This window comes from Lissotriton vulgaris, chromosome 8 (assembly GCF_964263255.1).
Source record: "Lissotriton vulgaris chromosome 8, aLisVul1.2, whole genome shotgun sequence".
NCBI lineage: Eukaryota > Metazoa > Chordata > Amphibia > Caudata > Salamandridae > Lissotriton > Lissotriton vulgaris.
In genome coordinates, this window is record NC_141696.1 from 263,693,294 (window position 1) to 263,711,648 (window position 18,355).

Below are 18,355 nucleotides of genomic sequence, written 5' to 3' on the forward strand. Positions count from 1 at the left end.
CAAAACATTTCGAATATCAGAAACACTTTGTATTTTAATTTTATCACTACTACATTTCTCATAAACAGAATACAACGAACAAAATCTTTTTTCACGATTTTCAACAATTTGCTGTTGCAAACTTTCAAGAAAAAAACAACATTAACAATACATTGGCATAGCAGTTGACACCAGAACTATTTTCAAACTGATAACCAACAATCTCTTCAACAGTGTCCTTTTTCTTTTTTCTTGCAATCACAACTTCATCTTGTTTTTTTTTCTTTCTCTACAGATTCACTACAGATATTCTCATATCTTCTTTTTCTACCTACCACACGCTTTTCAAATACTGGATATTGACCTAAATTGGGTTCATATTCTCTTCTTAACCTATAATACTCTTTCACACAATTTGCATCTGCACTAATCTTTCTCTCATCAAAATCAATCAAGTACAATCGAGATAAAGTTCTCACTCGAGACAAAGCAACATATGCCATATCCTCTTGAAACACAGTACTTCCAATATTCACTAAAGCACTATAAACACTTAAACCTTGAGATTTATGAATGGTCACTGCATACGCCAAAGAAACAGGAAACTGTTTTCTGTGAACATACAAATCTTTTACAAGCAAAAACCAAGCTGAACGGCTAAATTGTTGTACTTCTTCAATTTGATCAAATTTGATTTTCAAAAATTCAATACCATCCCTATTTACATAATTGACTAAATCAACAACTTTACCCATTGCTCCATTTACTAAGCTTTTTTCCACATTCAAATTACGTCGTAAAATTACCCTACAATTTACACATGCATATAAATTCTTTTTTAAACCAGCAGTTTTACTTATCGATTTCTCTAAAGAATCCAATTTCCTCTTCAACTTTTCTGTCAAAATAATAGTGATTCCTTCATGCTCTATTTTATCAATAGCTTCCAATTATATAATTTCTTAATTTTGCAACTTTAAAATGTCTTCATTGAATATAGAACATTCACACAGTGTTGGCATTAAGCAGATTACAGATTTGTGTTCGGCAATTCTCTTTTTTTTAATACTTTTTTTATTGACAAACTGATGAGAAAAGCAAACATATGTACAGATAATGAGACAGCCATGGTTTAACAAATTAAGAGTTAAATCATTATAAAAAACTTAGTTCAGTAATTTCCATTTGGAACACATTGTAGCATAATTCATTTTCTACCCAAAAGCAAACGTCTTAAAAGAAAGAAATTCAAATAAAAAAGTTGCCCCAAATGTTCTCAAATTTCCTTAATGAACGTGCTCCTCTAAGTTTTGCCAGGGCTAGCTCCATGGAATAAATCTCAGTTCCTAATGTCCACCATTCCCAGATATTAGGCGGTTTGGGACAAATCCAGGCTCTAGCCAGTGTTAATTTAGCGCAAGCTATAAGGATCGTCACCAACACAGGCTGGGGTAGGAGGACAGGATGAATGTCAAGTAATACTGTCAAAGCAGTAATAGATGGCAGCTATATCTTCTTAATTTTCATAACTTTGTTTACCTCCCCCCAAAAGTCCCTTAGGTTGGGGCAAGAAAACAGCATATGTTCCAGATCTGCTGCTTCGGCTGAACATTTAGGGCACTTACTTTGATCACTATAAATATTGTTAGGAGACCATTTGGAGATCTTTTCCGGTGTGTAGTACAACATACAAGTTGTTCTAAATTGTTGCAGCCTTAAGCTAGATGATCGTACCGAATTGTTAATATTAGATAAAATATTAGATATCTGTTTAGGTGTTATATTTAAGCCCATTTTGTTGCTCCATTTCTCGGCTAGTTTTAAACAGTCATCAGTTTTAAAAACACAAAGATGCCTGTAGGTTTCACTTATAACTGATTTGATTTTAGTCGAGTATAAACAATTCCAAATTTCACAATCAGAAATATCATAAATTTGTTTTTTCCTGATCGAAAAATCGCATATTTGTAGATATTTGAATCTCATTGTTTCAGGTAGATCATATATCGTTTTAAGTGTGTGAAAATCTAAGAACCCTTGTGTACCATATAAGTCTCCCAAAACATTAATTCCCTGCCTAAACCATCTAGGGGCCATGCCATCATTAAAGATCCTCGGAAGACCCGGGTTACCCCAGAGCTGCAGTTAGGGGTGATAGAAAGAGTTCTTGCAGTATGCTAATATATTTGTCCAGATCCCGCTATTATATCCCTGGCAGTCTCGAATTTCACCCTCTTGTAGTAGTTGGGGTCATTTACTCGAAACAAGAACATGTTAGGATCACTTTTTAGCGAAAATAAATGAAAAAAAAAGTGGCTTCCCTATTTAGTAAAGACCGGAGACGCTTAACAAATGAGGACCAAAAATATAATTTAACGTCAGGAAAATTAAGACCACCCTTATCCGTACTATTTTTTAAAAGTTTCAGTGACCTTCTAGCTTTTTTATACCCCCATGTAAATCTACTAAATATTCCATCTAGTTGCTTGAAGAATTAATTGTTTAATGCTAGTGGAATAGAGCGAAAAAGGTATAAAAATTTGGGCAGTACCTTCATTTTAATTAAGTTAATTCTGGCTATTAAATCCAAGGGTAGTTTATGCAATTTTTTTAATAATAAGGTGGTAGATTTGATTAGTTCATTATAATTGATGTTGTTACAGATTTGTGTTCTGCAATTCTCATATATATTTTCGTAGGAACACTATTTTCATTTGGAAACAAATTGCAAAGTAATCGTCTCTGTAAAGCTTGTTTGCCATATTTAGTCACTTTTCCAATTCTTATATCTTGAAGAATAGTTCCATAATCAGCATCATTTGCCTGTTGCATATTTGTAATAAGTTCCTTATACTCAAAATATGAACAAATGTTAACATTTTCAATGCTCCCCAAAGACTTTCTGGTATCTTCATGCACCAGTGTTTTAAACACTGGTTGTCCTTTTATAGGAGTAAGTTGTAGTAGATCTCCAAAATCTATGAGTGTTTTCCTCCAAATAATACGTCATACTCTGTTTTAAGAATTTGCTTCATTCTTAAATGCATAAAGGCAAGCATTAGGTTTGATACCCTGCTTACCTCATCAATATTGAGAAGTTTCATTTTCTTCAAGACTCTTGAAACTTCACAACAAGCTTCTCCAGATAGCTCCAATTTGTTTTCATGCTCTACTGGTAGCATTAATAAAAGATGTAAAGTAATTCCTTTAATATTGTGTGCTGCCAACCCAGTTGGAGCAGTGACAGCACAAGACAAATGTTGTTTTCTGTAGATAAGTTGTAATTACTTTAATTAAAAAACTTTTTCCTGTTCCAGCTTGTCCACTCATGTACATTCGGATAGGTTGAAATCATGAGCAAGAGCACTCTTTCTTTTCAAAAAGTAATCCATGGTCAATCAGTTCTCTCACTTGGTCATATGCTTGCTTTTACTCAAACATTTAGTTGTGCTTCCAACTTTCCTAAGTTTGTTACATTTTCTTGAGCTTGATACATTGCTGTTTCCACCTCATCCATGGCAGTTGCTGCTTTATTTTGAACAATTGGTTCTCCTAGTGGATCCTGACTCAACGGAGCAGAAGTTTGACTGTCTTGAGAACAGTCTCTAGCAATCTTAGCTGCAATTGTAGATTCTTGCTCAAAATCGTTTATCAACATTTTCACATAATTAGCAAAACAGGACATTATAGTATCTTTAGTTGCATTGAATGAATCTTCATAGCTCTCAAAATCTTCAAATAATTCAAATTCTGAATGCCACGGCTTGTAGAGTTGCAAAAGAGCTAAATAGTAAAATTCACTTTTGTCACGAGTTTTGCAACTTAGTTTACGGTGATTAATCAAATGTCCTTTTCTTTGTTACACCAAACATCCTTCAGAACCAATCACGGCATATATACCAGTATTGATGTTTTCTGTAATATTCTGTTTAAAAATACAGTGTTGCCGCACTTCATAGAGACAAATGTTCTGACTTCTATTTGGATAATATGTATCCAAAATATTTGTTTTCACAATATCTGTACTTTCTGGCTCTTTTTCAGCTAAATAATAAATTTCTTGTACAGATTTAAGTACTCGATTTCGTGTTGCAGAAAGACCTAGACTCACCCAAATGATTCTTCTAGATTTGGAGTATAGACTTGCAGATGATAAGCGATCCGAGCATTCATACGCTCCAATTTCTCAATTAGATAACATCTTCAAACTGCAACTATATAATTTCTTACTTAGACTCTTCTCGTGGAAAATCTCTTCCCACATTTCCTTTAATTCCGTCTTTTCTGATTTTGTTATGAAGGATGTTACATATCGAGCACTAGCAATGGAATTGTCTGCAACATATTGAATATCCGTGTTAGCATTCCGCATGGACAAAATAACTGGGTTGTAGTCATTTATGTATTTTGACTCTTCATTTCTTCTTAGGTTGTAGGTATTTTTTGGAGACTTTCTTGTGATAGTATGTCACAAAGATGACATAAAACTGTTCACTCTTCCTTTTGATATTACAGGACGTGGAAATCCAAAACGACATTTGGTGTAGAATTTGTCCTTTTGACAACAGTATTTCCCACAACGATGGCTTTGGAATCGTAAGACTTGTTGTCTTAAGTCCTTTTCTTCTGTGCTTTTGGGTATAGCACATGTAGCATATTCTTCAATAAAAGACAACACAGTATCATCCAAATCGGTTCCAAATTTGGGGGCATCTTTGATCCATATTAGCATATGTATGTGAAGAGCACCTCTGGCTTGATACTCCTTTCTCCAAAAGAAATCCAGAACCTCTCCAAGAGGATGATTTTTTTTTATTGGTGATAAAAGACATCATAGATTCAAATCTATGATTAAAATACCTGCATACATTAACTGGATCCAATGTGCACAATTCTCCAGGTGTCTTGTATTCATTTAGTTATTATATTTTGATTTGCCTCTCGAAGAAATTGAAGTAAATCATCCTAAGCATATTCAGCACAGCTTAGAGTAACAAACAATGTAGGAGTTCCTAAGTTCCTAGGCATACATTTAGGTTCTCCATGACGACGGTACCAGTACTCATTAGTACCACGCTGACCATGAGGGATTGTATTTGTTTGTTTTTATTAAGCTAGGAAGACCAGAAATTTATGAGAGGCCGGACTCTATTCTCAAAGGAGATATAAACTGGGTCAAAACGCGCTTTATGGCTTTAAGGACACAGGAGCGGGAGGCTGATGAATTGCTCAAACCCACAGTAAGAGCCCATTTTTTAATTGCTACCCCAGATTCTTTGGAATTATATTTAAAGGTAGTCACTAGACCTTTCCACAGATGGCTATTAACAAGGTTTAGGTTCAACCAAATCCCTTTTCTGTTAGGAACAAACCAGGTATGGAATACTGTTGACAAGGTTTTACCCTGTGATTGTGATAATTGTTCTGTCCAGGACACTACTCATTTCATCTTTTTTTGTAAACACTATTCAGTAATAAGGAAAAAATACATCATTCCATTACTTAAGGGCACAGGGTTACGTCAAGTCAAACCTGCGGAACCCCACATCACAGAGACTTACTCGAAGAGACCGATGTGCCTTCAGAGACCTGGAAGGTTCGGTCAGATAGAAAAGACCTGAACCACTCAAGGGCTTCTCCCGAGATTTCCATATCGAGGAGGCGGTCCAGAAGTATTTTATGGTTGACCGTATCGAAGGCGGCGGTCAGATCAAGGAGGATCACTGCCACTGACCCTCCCTGATCGAGTATCTGCCTTGCATCTTCTGTCACAGCCAACTAGGCTGTCTCCGTGCCATGTTTTGGGCGAAAGCCTGTCTGGGAGGTGTCGAGCAGATGGTTGTGCTCGAAGAACTGAGTTACACTGATGTTGATGTGTTTCTCTAAGATCTTGGTTACCCAGGGAAGCAGTGATATCGGGCGATAGTTGTTGAAATTCGTTGGATCGAGAGTGTTTTTTTTTAACAATGCTCGGACCATGGCGTGTTTCCAGGACTGTGGGACTATCCCACTCGTGATGTACGAATTCAACAGCTCCATTAGATTGGAAGGATGGCTTTATTGACTTGGGTCAGCATCTCAGGGGGGGCAGGGTCGCAAGGTGAGCCTAATTTGATTTGATTTATTAAGGTCTCAAGGGTGTCAAGGTGCAGCATTGGGAAATGGTCCAGATATTTGTTATGGAGGGAGGCCTCTGGTGTTATCAGTGGATCAGGTTTTTGCGGGGACAATTCTATTTCTGGGTCGGAGAAGGAAAGATAGATTGTATTTACTTTTAGAAAAAAGGCGTTGGCCAATTCCTCACATCGAGAGGATGAGTTGTCCTTGCCTGACGATGGTGATGGCAGCCTGGTCAATGTTTTCACAATCTGATAGATTTCTTTAGGCTTGGATTTGGCCAATTTAATCTTTTCCGTATAATGTGTGGATTGTTTAGCTCTAATTTCATTTTTGTAATTCCTGATGGCTTCTCTGTAGGTCGCTTTATCCGTAGAATCATAGGATAAGCGTCCAGTTGACGAGACCCTCTCTTCTTCAACAGTTACTTCTTCTTCTCCCACATACACATATTTATAGTACTGATTACTTGCCAGATTTTCGTACTCCTAGTAGGAACACCATTAACAAGAATAACTAGAGGTTCATCTTCTACATTTTCTACACCAATTGTTTCAATATTTTTCTTTACTTCTAGAGGCAAATATACAACTCTTCCCTTCAACCCTCTCTGTAAATCTGAAGGAGGCAATTTCCCTGTCTTAGGCTCCATACCAACAATAGCCTGAAATGGATGCACACATTGAATAGGAATAGACTCATAGGTATTTAATTCAGAAGGAATATTTACCAACTCAAGATTATTATGCTCAGCTCTAGCCGGCATTTTGTTCTTGTCTAATTTGTTATAACAGTATTTACAAATATGCTGATCAGAACCCAAATCAAAACAATTCTCTACCAACAAATAAGTTGCAAATTCCTTCCACTCATTATTACTTTCCTTTTCACTTTTTAAATACAGATCAACAGTCCTGGTCTGATTTTTATAATGAGTTTGTCGACAACAAAAACAAGAATAATTTGGCCTTTCACCTGAATTCACCTTAAATTTCGAAATTTCTTGCTCAGAATTTTCTGTACTACAATGTTGTACAATGTTGTACATTCTCTTCCACATTTCCTGCTATTAATGTATCAGTTTCTGCACTGTCTTCCTCAGGACTAAAGTAACTAACCTGAATTTCTTCACAAACGTTCCTTACATCTGATACAGATCAACGCAAAAGAGCACTGTTCAACTTTTTTAACATTAGTGCTGGACTTTATGCATCATACAATGTTCTGACTTATTTCCTCATTTGAGTATGATGTACTGCTAACATCCTGAAATGGTGAAAAATACTTCAACATACTTTTTTAGAAAGACAAGCAAGAGAATGACCTTGCAAACCAGTATCTTCTCTCACTCTGCAAGGGTCTAGTCTGTGCAACATCTTAATCTTTTGTTTAACACTTTTCTTAGTATAGTTACATAGGAAATTGCGTAAAAAATCAATAGATTCCTGCCGTACACTACAAATACTACTGCAATTCCAAGTCTACACTAGAGCTTTCGGCCGTCTCCCTAAAACTTCATCAGCTAACACCTTTTCTGCATTTCTGGGAACAATTTTCTCTTTCTCAATAGCACAACCATTTCTAACCTCATGAGCTCGACCACTAGTGTCAACTGCATGCAACAAATCATTACTCTGAAAATAACTCTTTTCATTAAAAATAGGCTCAGAACTTGAACTATGTTTCCATTCACCCCAAAAAATATCAGACAAATTACTTCTGTTAATTACTCTTCTCCACTTACTTTTGGCCTTCATTAAATGGATTGGCTTATCTAGTGATCGAATTCCTTTGATTACTAAAATAAACAACTTGATTTTTGAATTAAAAAGCCTTCTCAACTATATTTTCTATAAGTTTCTTCTTCTTATAAAATGCTGTTTTTCTTTTACATTTCTTCATTTTCTTCATCAAATTTAAAACAACTCTATTATAAAACATTCTTTTTCTAATTTCCTGAAATTGATTCCTCCTCCTTTTACTATACAGTATTTGTTTAGAAGATGATTTCCCATTGTTTTTCTTTTTTCTCTTCTTTTTATTTTTTGTTGCAGATACACTATTTGTATTTTTCACAATGTCCACACTATTCCTAGTGTTTGATAACTTGTTGTCTTACCAGGAGTTGTTTTCTTTTTGTTCACACATTGTTGTTCAGGTAAATCTTGTGGATAACTTCTCTTTAAATAATAAGTTTTATTATATTGTTTCCTCTTCACTTTTTGAAGGCACGATTAATTTCTTTTAGTGTTGATAAATAGAATCTGTTATTAAAAATATATATAACATTATAAAAATAAATATATAAAATATACTATTCTATTACTAAATAAATACAATAAAAAATGACTAAGTATAAAAAACAACTGTGTAACTAATAACAGAAGTGCATACATACTGCATAGAACTTTCAAGAACTACATCTGGAAGAAGAGTACCTTAATGAATTTATCAGTAGTTGAACCTTTGAGCAGTGAATGGATTAGTTCATGCAACTAAATGCATCACTAGAACAGTACAAGGGGAAACACATACTATAACAGCGGAACTGAAGGTATAAAAGACAAGTTTGCAGGTGCATAGAAGACTGCATGCATACTGTATAGGGATTTGAAGAAGTCCATGCCCTAAGACCTACTTTACTGCATCAGTACTTAGGTACTGACTAAATAATTACAGTTATGTAAGGAGATTGCTTGACTGAATTTATAAGTGCTTCAGTGTTAGTGCTGTGAATGGATTACCGCAGACTGCTAAATTGGTCACTACAGTACTGCAAGAACAGTCATAGAGTGTTTGGTGGAAGCATAAGGATACAGAGTGGAGAATTGACGATGTAAAACACAAGTGTACAGGTTGATAGAGGAATACATATATACTAGATAGGGGTTTGAAAAAGTCCATGGCCTAAGGCCTACTGCACTGCATCAGTACTTGGGTACTGACTAAATGACTACACTTCTGTAAGAAGAGTGCCTGACTGAATTTATAAGTGCTTGAGTATTAGTGCAGTGAAATGAATATCACAGACTGCTAAATAGGTCACTACAGTAGTGCAAGAATAGTCACAGAGAGTTTGGTGGAAGGATAACAATACAACATGGAGAAATGAATGTGTGAAACACAGGTGTGCAGCTAGATAGAAGAATGCATATATACTGGATAGGAGTTTAAAGCAGTTCATCTCCTAAGACCTGAGTATAACTGCAGTGAATCGATTATCACCGACTGCTAAATGGGTCACTCTAGTACTGCAAGAGCAGTCACAGAGTGTTTGTTTGGTGGAAGGATAAAACTACATAATGGAGAATTGAAGATGTGAAACACAAGTGTGCAGATGAATAGAAGAATGCACATATACTGGATACGGGTTTGAAGCAGTTCATGTCCTAAGACCTACTTCACTGCATCAGTACTTGGGTACTGACTAAATGATTACAGTTGTGCAAGGAGAGTACCTGACTGAATTTATAAGTGCTTGAGTGTTAGTGCACTGAGAAAATTATCAGAGACTGCTAAATGGGTCACTACAATAGTAAAAGAACAGTCACAGAGTGTTTGATGGAAGTATAAGGATACTGAATGGAGAATAAAAGATGTGAAACACAAGAGTGCACATGGATATAATAATGCATCTATACTGGATAAGGGATTGAAGCAGTTCATCTGATAAGGCCTACTTCACTGCTTCAGTACTTGGGTACTGACTAAAGGATTACACTTCTGTAAGGAGAGTGCCTGACTGAATTTATAAGTGCTTCAGTGTATAAGGACAGAGGACGAGTATGAGGAAAGAGGGGAGAATATAAAGAGAGCGGGGGAGAACGAAGAGAGAGAGGGGAGTATAAGGAGAGAGGGGTGTGTATGAGGAAAAAGGGTGGGGAATGAGGAGAGAGGGGTGAGATTATGGAGAGAGGGTGGAGTATAAGGAAAGAGGTGGTGAATGAGGAGAGAGGGGATAGTATGACGAGAGAGGGAAGAGTATGAGGAGATGGAGGGAGTATGAGGAGAGGAGGCAGAACGAGGAGAGAGGAGGATTATGAGGAGAGAGGAAGGAGTATGAAGAGATGGGGAAGTATAAGGAGTGAGGGGGTATGAGGAGAGAGGGAGAGTATCAGGAGAGGGGGGAATATGAGGAAAAGGGAGAATATGAGTAGAGAGTAGAGTATGAGGGGAGAGAGGAAGTATAAGGAGAGGGGGGAGTATAAGGAGAGTGGGGGACTATGAGGAGAGAAGAAGGAGTATGAGGAGAGAGCTGGCAGAATGAGGAGAGAAGGGGGAATATGTTGAGAGAGGGGAAAGTATGAGGAGAGAGGGGGTAGTATGAGGAGAGAGGAGGGAGTATGAGGAGAAAGGCAGGACTATAAGGAGAGAGGGGATTATGAGGAGACAGGGGAAATATCAGGAAAGAAGGGGGAATATAAGAGAGAGAGGGGGAGTGTGAGGAGAGAGAGAGGAGTATGTGGAAAGAGGGGTGATAATGAGGAGAAAGGGGGAGTATACAGTGAGAGGAGGGAGTATGAGGAGAGAGGAGAAAGAATTTGGAGAAAAGAGAAATATATATATTTTTTTGATTTACTTTTTATTGTGATGAAAGCAGGTTATTCTGTACAGTGCCTCTTCTGAGGGATAAGAAGGCCAAGCATCAATTAACCAGGTAGCGCTTCACACAGCCATTCAGCCCACATCCCGGGGGCCGGGCGGTGTTTCACATCCATCTTGTCGGATCACTACTGCCCAGAGAACAAATCGAGGAAAACTGCATGTACTATCAATTCGAAAATGGTCATCACTTTTACGATTTTTCTCCTCTCTCCCCCCCTCAAAACTTTGTTTCATAAAAATATATACATTAAAATGTCTTTATAGCAACTTAACTATTTGGTCATTTCAGGCAGCAACTATACTTCTATGTCCCTCTCCACCTCCTTCAGTGTCCAAAGATCAATCCCTTAATGATGCATCTCACAATCGGTGCCTCAGGGCACCCCTTATGTAAAAAACTTGGATCCCCTTGGGCCCTCCCCCTCCTGTGCCCTCTGGGAATGAAATAACCTAAACCTCTTTTCCTTCCCCTCCTAACCACCCGTCTAAGCCATGGTAGTCTCGCCATTTTGCCCAAACCCTGCGGAATTGTTTCGGGCATCCCCTTGCCTTGTAGGTCACTCTTTCAGCTGCCATATAGAGGTCCAGCCCTCTCCTCCATTCCTCTATTTCAGGCGGCCTTCTGTGCTCCCCAGTGTTTTGCAATGTCCTGTTTCGCAACCACCAGTGCCAGCACTAGGAATGTGATGAGTGGGCGCGGGAGGTCAACCTCAGTAGTCAAACCCAACAACGCCAACTTAGGCTCCTGTTGGAGTGGAATCCCCAGCACCTCTCCCAGTTCAGTGAATATGTGTATCCAATAGATCTGTATCCTATTGCATGCCCATATAGTGTGGAAGAAGTCTCCCTCCTGCTGCAGGCACCTACGGAGGAGACGTTGACGGTCATAGTACGTTCTGTGTAACACATTAAGCTGTATGAGGCGTAATCTCGATTTGATTGCCACCTCCCTGGGGTGCATCAGGGTCATCTCCCAATCCAGGTCGTCCATCTCTCCTACCTCTGCCTCCCATACGCCTCTGAGCTTTGCCAAATCCCCCAACATGTTGTTCGTTAGAGTCTTGTAGGTAAGGGAAACCGCCTGTCCCACCATCTGTTCTTGGACTAGGCGCTCATCCAGCGGCGCGTATTCCGGGATGTCCTGTAACTGTATATTCTGAACCCTCCACGCATTGCGGAACTGTAGGTATTTAAAGAGCTGCGATTCGTGGAGGCCGAAGTCTCCCTGGAGGGCCCGGAAGGACTTCAGTTCCCCCTTAACAATCACATCTCCTATATTGGAGATGCCTATATCGTCCCATTGTTGGAATCCGCGTAGTTTACTGAGCTCTGTCAACCATTGACAGTGCCACAGCGGAGTCTGCCGTGTAGGCTTCTTCTCCCACCCCATACGTTTCGTGACCCTGATCCAGGCTGTGAGGGTCTGAACCGTTGCCGGAAGGAGCCGCGCCCGTCCGGTGCCAGCATAGAGGTAGCTTAGTAGATTCTTAGGCGACATTTTATGCCTCTCCAAGGCATACGTCGGGTGATTCGCAGGGGTATGCAGCCAGGCATTAATCGGCGTCAGATGCTCTGCCCAGTAATACGCCTCCAGATTAAGCAGCAAAATGCCTCCACTGTACTGGTGCCTCTGGAGCGTGGTTAGAGCCACCCGTGGTTGCTTACCCATCCACAGAAAAGTGCGCAAGTCCGAATGGATTCTATTGAACACCGCAACCGGTATCAGATAATACTCGTTTTGCAGCGCATAAAGAAATTTTGGCAGGATGATTATTTTATACATGGCCGCTCTGCCCAGGAGTGTGAGTGGGAGCTGTCTCCAACGGTCCATGTCAGCCACTGCATTCATTATGATACGCTCTAGATTCCTCCGGAACGTTAAAGCCACATTCGAGGTGATGTAGACTCCGAGGTACTGAAAGCCTTCAGTGGTAGTCAGGAGCCACTCCGGCAGCCATCCCCACCGGTCCTGTCCCCCAGGGTCGTACAGGATAGACTTTTGCCAATTTATGGTGTGGCCCGCCCTCCCGCCATATAGCGCTAATTCTTGAAATAGCGCCAGGACTGTGGACTCTGGTCTTGTTATGTATAAGAGGACATCGTCCGCATACAGCGAGATCTTTTCTTAGCCGAGTTCGGTGCCTGGTTTCACAAAGCCCATTATGTCCTCGTTCTGTCGGATCCTAGCTGCCAGTATCTCGATGGTGAGTGTAAAGAGCAGAGGAGAAAGGGGGCACCCCTGCCGGGTACCCCTCCGTATCGGGAATTCTTGGGACAGTCTGCCATTTACCCGCACCCTCGCTCTATGGGTACTATAGAGGAGCTGAACCCACCTCTGGAATTTTGGGCCGAAGCCAAACTTCTGGAGCACCGCCGTAAGAAAAGGCCAGTGTACGGCGTCAAAGGCCTTTTCCGCGTCAAGGGAGAGGAACCAGTGGGGTTCAACTCATCCCTTCACCTCCTGTAGCCAATTGTGTGTCCTTCTCAGGTTCAATTTAGTCGCCCTATCTGGTAGGAAGCTGGACTGATCCTGGTGTATGAGATCCGGTATGACCGACCTCAGACGGCCTGCCAGGATTGTTGCTAGGATCTTCACCTCCATATTCAGGAGAGATATCGGGCGGTAGGATGCACAGTCCTCCCGAGGCTTACCTTCTTTATAAATCGGCACTATCATGGCCATAGAGAGATCCAGTGGGTGCTCCCCTTCCTGATATGCGTCAGAGTATAGACTCTTAAGGTGACGGGACAGGACGTCCGCCGTACGCTTAAAAATTCTGCGGGAAAGCCATTAGGCCCCGGTGTTTTCCCCAGTTTCAATTTAGCAATTGCTTCAGTTATGTCCTCTGTCGAGATATCCTCCTCTAGACCCACTACGGCTTCCGGAGTCAGCACTGGAGTGTCTGTCCGAGACATGTAGGCCAATGCCTCGTCGCTTGTTCCCAAGTCCTGCGCTGCATAGAAGCCTTCATAGTGAGAGGCGAAAACATTGGTTATCTCCCCGTCCGCACACACTAGTACCCCCTCCCTGTTCCTAATGGTGTCCACCCTTCTTGCCACTCTCTCCTTTTTACTCAGCCATGCCAGTAGCTTGCCGGACTTGTCTCCCACGTCGTAGAGGCGGTGGAGGGTGGCCAGGGATTGCGTCTTCGCCTCATTAGTAACCAACTCTCTATAGCGCCTCCGGGCGTCTAACAACCGTCTAAGGGTTATAGTTCCTCTCGTGTTGGTACTCCCTTTCCAGGTCTAGCATCGTTCGTTCCACCGCAGTAACTTTGGCATGGCCCTTACGCCTTTCCTCCCTCAGCCTGCCTCCTATTCTGTCTCTCAAGACCGGTTTTAGGGCTTCCCAGAATGTGACCCCGGAGTCCACTGAGCCCTCATTCTCGGCCACATAGACCTTAATGTCTGCTCTAGGACCCCTGACTATAGATGCGTTTTGTAGGACCCATGCCGCAAGGCGCCAGGAGGAGCCTAACGCGCCCCGTCCTCCTCCCACCCTTACGAACAGAGGCGAGTGGTCGGACACACCTCTGGCGTTATATTCCGCAGTATCCGTACCTCTCAAGTGTTGTCTGGACATGAAGACATAATCTAGTCTCAAGAACACCTTAAGTGCCCCAGAGTAATACGAGTAAGCTGATTGGGTAGGGTGGAGCCACCGCCATACATCTAACAGTCCTAAGTTGTACATCATGCGTGAAAGCACAGTCTGGGTCTCCCCTCTAGCCGTATCCCCTGATCGGTCTCGCTGTATTTCCATGACGTCATTAAAGTCTCCCCCCACCACTTGGATCGTGTCGGCCGTGTCTAGCAGAATAGTGGTGATAGCCTTGAGCGTTCGTGCCTGCAGTTTGGGCGGGGCATACACTGAGATTATTGTGTATATGTTCCTATTCCATGAACCCTGCACCCCTACATATGTTCCCAGTGGATCTACCCAAGTTCGAGTTATATGAAATGGTGAGGTCTTTTTGATGAGGACCGCTACAACCCTAGAATCGGACGTGTACCCTGCATGAGCCAGCACTCTGTATCGACCCCTTGCAATGAAAGCAAACTGTGTTCCCTTGAGGTGAGTTTCCTGTAAGAGAGTGATGTCGGGGTCTACTCTTTTGATGTAGGCATTCACTAGCCCTCTCTTAATCTAAGCTCCTAGACCATTGACGTTCCAAGACAGGATGCTAACTCCCCTCTCCCCCACGCTTGCTGTATCTAGTGTATGCGTCATTTGAACTCCAGATATTGTCTCGAGGGCGGATACTCCATTATTTGTACGATGTCTATCCCCTTTGTACGAGGGTCGTGGTAATTCTCAGCATGTATCCCAGCCACTTCCCGACTACTTTGCTGCATCTGTACAGGGTTACTCTCTGGCCTACCTTTGTGGTGAGCGTGTTCAAAGTATGCTGCCGCCCCGTCCCCACCCTCTCCTCCCCGCCCCAACATTCCCCCCTCGAACCCCAACCTGAGTCAACTTGGACGCCCCCCTTCCCACCCCACACCCCGCCTCCCTCCCCATCCAGTCGCACCCTGACACAGGACAAGACTATCCGCAGGAGTAGGCCTGTCGCCCGCCCACACATCCCACCCTTCAGAAAATCCAAAAACAGTAAAAAATGAAAAGAACAGAAAGGGGGTGCCAACTTGCGTGCTTCCCTAAGATGTGCTGCCATCTCCACTGTCCAGGTGCACCATTCAAGAACGGGAGTCTTGCGTGTCCAATACTGAGGCACTGATCAGCCCCGAAGAATCATGTTCCAGATGTCGGATCGCCTCCACCAGCGGGTGTACCGAGCCCGGCCCCCATCCCTCATCCTCTCCTCCAGATGCACGGCTCCCCAGGTCCTCCTCCTCGTCCCCTTCTGAACGGACATCATTCCGGAGACAACTGAATCTTGAGCCCGGCACGGATTTGTTTCCTGCAGAGGACGCCCTCCTGTGCCGCATGTCTCCTGATCTTTGGTCCCGGTATGGAGTGGCCGGGGCCTGTTTCTTCACCCTCCGTGACTTACGCCTCTGTGGCTTTGGCAGTTCCCATTGAGATCTTTGCCTGACTGATCTGTCCAACTCTTCTCTTCCGGCGGTCTCCCTACTGTTAAGGATGGGGCGCTCTTCAAGCCACTGCCATGCATCATCCGGGTGTGTGAAGAATATCGACTTGTCCTTGTATAGTACCTTAAGTTTAGCGGGGAATAAACCTTTGAAATTCACTGAAAAAACCATAGGTTAGTTGGTCATTTCATTCGTATAAAACCATAGAAATTCCAGTGTTAGGTTGCTCCCACCTTTAAATTTGTCCAAAGAACTACATATATTGCTGTGTTTAAAACTTTACAACATCCCTCTTTTTCTGATGTATAGTATAAATGATGAAAACATAATGAAACATTCTAGCTTGTCTAGCTGGGGTTAATTACTTTCTACGAAGACCTTTCTAAGCATTCTTCTTATGGCAAGTGCAGATATAGATAAGGAGGCTGTACCAGATCAGATATTTGCCCCCAAGTGTATATGAATCTCTAATTCACATTGGTGCATGTATGGGAGGAAAAACTGTGATCCATTGGTGAGAGAATTGAATAGAATAACAACACTGTACTTTTTGATTCATGTTGTTGGAGCATGTGCTCTATAGGTATCTGAATCTCTTGAGTCTAAAGTATTTTATGTTTTTAATACTTCAACAGAGAGTAGCTATAGTGTTCCTTTTCACATAGTTTGAATTATACCTTGCAGTTTTCAAAGTCGATGTATGTGCCTGAATCATACAGTTTCCTCAAGATCAAATAGACATCTACTACCAAGCTGTAAACACAGATTGCTCTTACTGCTTTAATCAATCCATCATTAGATCAAATATTGCAAAAAATAAATCATCTCTGTTGACTGGCCCTTCGGAATGTTAGTTTAGCAGAGTTACATTTATGAAATCATGAATCTTCAGTACGTCACCTGTCACCTGTAACTAGTCATCAACCGCCATATTCATGAAAATCGGCATTTGCGATTCTGAAATAGCGAAAAATAGCGAATCGCTATTCAGAAATCGCAAATCCGAATTCATGAAGAATTGCGATAAAAAAAGCGATTCGCACGCGATCGCAAAATCCGATAGCGATCCGATCGAAATTGCGATTAATCGCAGATTATTCGCTATTTCGGCCTACCCGCGGCTGGACTGCGATCTCGCAAATAGCGATATCGCTATTAGCGATATCGCTATTTGCGAGATCGCAAACTCACGAGATCGGGAAAACGGGAAGTCGCATTTCGAGCCCAGTGATGACATCACAACCAGGAAGCTGCCGGTTCCGAGCACCATTCTGCAGATTGAGGCAGAGAGACAGGGAGCAGAGAGAAGAGCTGCTGCACATCTTGGCTAGCAGAGTGATCCACAGAGCCACAACCCATACCATGGCTGAGGAAGCTGCACCAGGGACCAGCAGCTCGGCTGGGAGGAAGCGAAAGCTCAAATTCAGCGAGCAGGAGCTGGAGCACCTCATCGAGGGAGTTGTGGCTAACCACGACCAACTGTTCGGTGCAAATTCCAGGAGGGTCCCAGAAATGGAGAAGAGGCGCATTTGGCAGGGGATAGCCTCTGCAGTAAACTCGGTGGGAGTGGCGGCCAGGTCCCTGGAAGAACTTAAGAAGCGGTGGTACGACCTCCGAGGCCGTGCCAAGGAGAGGGTGGCGGCGCGCCTTGGGGAGTCCTCGGGCACAGGAGGAGGAGGTCCGACGGTACCACCGAACATGCCCTGGAGGACCAGGTCGAAAACACCCTCGAGAGGGAGGCCGTTGTGGGTTTCACTGCACTGGACTCATCCGCCCCCACACAAGACACCCAAGGTAAGTGGCATGCGACTGCGACCCTGCCCCCTATGGATGTCCATGACCTAATAGGCCCCCCCAATGTCCCATAGGCATGTAATTGTTGCACATCAAGGATTGTCCTGAAGCATTGTGGGAGATGTAGTCTGGCCACAATGTAGTAGTACCACAATGCAGCCATTGTGGGAGATGTAGTCAGGTCCCAATGCACACAAAGCCACTGCCAGTCAGGGAATGTCACCCAGCATGCATGTAGCAACTGCACGTCTGCCAGATGCATACAACTAATGGTCCTCCACTTACCCCCACAGGTGGAGATACCAGTGACAGTGACAGGCTGGTGATCGACGACAGCGTCCTGGAGTTGCCAACACCTACCCAGGCACCAGCCCCTACCGCATCAACTGTACCACCAGCAACTACCACCAGCAGCGTCCCACCTGCAACTGCTGCAGCGCCCTCATCTGCTGCCATCGCAGCCCCCATTGTGCTCCCTGCCACCGCTGCTCCTCCCAGAGCTGCAGCCAGGTCAGTCACTCCTGTGGCCCCCGCAGCGACTGCCACAGCCACACCAACAGGCACACCCCCAGCGACGAGCACACCTGCAACACCGGTGGCCTCACCCCCAGCAGCTGGCACCTCAACATCCGGGGCTGCGCCACTGTCCAGTCAGCCCCCAGCCTCACAATCCGGCCAGCAGGGCAGGCGTGGCAGGTCACGCCAGCGCTCCGCAGCTGCTACCAGGCGGGCCAATGGTGATGGACAGGCGCGGCTCAGCATCGAGCGACGGATGCTGCACATACACCAGCGCCAGGCACGGCAG